Genomic DNA, 2,875 nt, shown 5'->3' on the forward strand with positions numbered 1-2,875 from the left:
TATCGTTCGGTGTATTATTAGTAATTGCAAACCTGTTTGGGCTTAGCTCTTGGTATAATGCCGCTTCTCTTTTACAGTCGTCTTATGCAAAAAATGCATTGTTTCGATCTTCAGGAAGTACGTCAGTGTTTTGATATCGTCAATGGACCGGTCACAAACCGCGTACTCAAAAATTTGGTCCACCCTTCTCCGAAAGTCCACATAGACGTTTCACAAAACATGAAGAAAATAATTCCAAATCTATTTCCTGAGACAAGCACTGATGAAAATAAAATGATCTAGGAAAATTTTAACCAAATGTTGATGTAGGTACATTCCGAGAACACTCCAAAATTCGGGATTTGTACTTAGCCTATTGTTGATTATGTGTTATATTAAATGTGATGTAGCGCAAATAAATGTATGTAAAGACTGTCCCAGAAAGTATGAACGCACTTTGATTTCGCTGTAAATAATTCACAAGTGTTAGATATTCAAATTTTATTCGTTATACTGATAATATTAGACTACAACAACAGAATATTATTTGCTACTTAGCCATTGTAGACTAGCTGGCGAACCTTCTTGCGAACGTTTCTCATTAAATTCCGTACAGATTTCTTGGCGACAAGTTTTGACACTTTTTTCCAATCTTTTTCGAACTGTTGAATGGTTTCGGCTGCCGAGACATGTTTCCTAAGATGTGCCTTCGTGAATGCCCAAAATTGCTCAATTGGTCGAAGTTGTGGGCAATTTGGTGGATTCATGTCTTTTGGGACAAAAGTGACATTTTTGGTAATATACCATTCTACCGTTCATTTCGAGTAGTGGCAAGAAGCAAGATCTGGCCAGAAGACAACAGGATCCTTGTGGCTTCGAATCATGGGTAGAAGTCGTTTTTTGTAAACATTACTTGATGTATATTTCGCTGTTCATTGAAGCAGTGGTGATGAAGGGTTTCGAAATCTTACCGCAGCTACAAATTGCTTTCCAGACCATTTTTTTCATAAATACGTTTATTTCTTAAGGCAGTTTACATAAGTTTTTCTTCGCCGTAGCATCACTTTAACATAATATTCTTATCCTAAATTAATTCTAACATAGTCACAACGTTTTGAATTTATTAAAACATATTCTCTTATTACTTAAATATCATCTTAGGTAACTCATTAATTATGAAATCTACTCGGAAATATTATTTGAACCAAACGATTAACTTCTATAAATTATAAAATAAGCTGTTATTTTCAGACATTTTGTTGATAATTTCATAAACTGTTTCGAGTTTGTTTGTATCATTACATAATTTTTATACTAATTTAGCTATTGGTTGAACTCATGGACACAGCTGGATTCAGAACTAAGTCTTAAAAGGGGCCTTTATTAAATTGAAACTCCAATTTTCTTTATGAAATGATAAATAAGTTTCATGTATGAAAGGTCACGATAAGCAAAAATGTCTCGAACTGGGACATTGGATAGTCTACCTTGGGTACGCAAAGAATTTATTAGTTGAGATCTGACATCACGATACTCCACGCATGTCCAAACGACATGGTCAATATCGCGGTAACCTTCGCCATAAGCACAATGATTAGTCTCGGAAAGTCCAATTCGAAGGAGATGTGCATCTAACGTGTAGTGATTGGACATGAGTCTGGACATCACACGAATGAAATCCCTACTCACATCCACTCCCCTGTGTGATATTCCTATAGAAAACTCTAATCAAAAACAGCACTACCAATCAACCACATCTTTATTCCTCCTGTTCTCATATCCACACCCCCAATCCCCTGACCTCTCACTCGACACTCAGGATCCCACATCCTCCATTTACAACAAATAAAAACAATATCTATCTCGTAGTCCTGCACATGTGAAGATAACGCCTCGGACGCTTTCTATCTCTGACACCACGTCTGGGGATAACTTCTTCATTGGTGTATGATTTAACCGAATTATCTAACTCATTAGATGCACGCGGCTCATGCTGCTTCTTTTCCGCAAAGTTTCCTGACTCAGTTGACTTTGCTCCCGTTAATACTGGATTGTCGTCCCGCTTGACATATTTCTTCAACATCTTGACATTACGCTCATACACTTTATTGTTTGTCATATCCATTAAAGTTGCTCTACCAGCTCCAGACAGGTTTATCACTTTATGTATCGCATTTTTATAAACTGAATCTGCTTTATCCTTTTTTTGTTGCATCACTAACACCATATCTCCTACCTGAAATTCATTCGCATGTGCCCGTCGTTTCTTGTCTTCCTTTTCATTCCGCTGATATTTTGAAATACGGTCACGATCCCGTAGCTCTTCATCTAGTAATTGTGCAGAATTAACTTTGATATTGGGCAAAAAACTTCTTACGACTCTTCCGAACATCAATTCTGCTGGAGGAATTTTTGTTACATGGTGCGGCCAGGTATTATATGCGGCAACATACTCAGCCAGTGCCTCCTTCCAATTCTGTCTCGTGAGTCTGGCTATAGCAATAGTTTTGTTTATACCTTGCATGCTTCGTTCAACAAGGCCATTTTCGGTGGGATTAAGTGGCGTACTATGTATTAGTTTGATACCCCAAATATTATTCAACCACGACTGTAAATCCGAGCTATTGAATGGGGGCCCATTATCGGCTTTCAAAGTCTTAGGGACGTGGTAAGTATTGAAAATACGCTGTAGAACTCGTTTCACCGCTTCTGAATCGGTTTTCTCCATCGGTATTGCCACGAGGAATCTTGAATAATTGTCTACAAGGACTAACGCCTTCCAATTCATAGTATCCGAACATGAAGCGAAATCCATGGAAACGTACTCCCACGGATTATTAGGGAGATCTGTCAAAGTAATTGGCGTCGGCTTACTGCTAGAAATGACGAGTTGACA

The sequence above is a fragment of the Malaya genurostris genome, chromosome 2, assembly GCF_030247185.1.
Source record: "Malaya genurostris strain Urasoe2022 chromosome 2, Malgen_1.1, whole genome shotgun sequence".
NCBI lineage: Eukaryota > Metazoa > Arthropoda > Insecta > Diptera > Culicidae > Malaya > Malaya genurostris.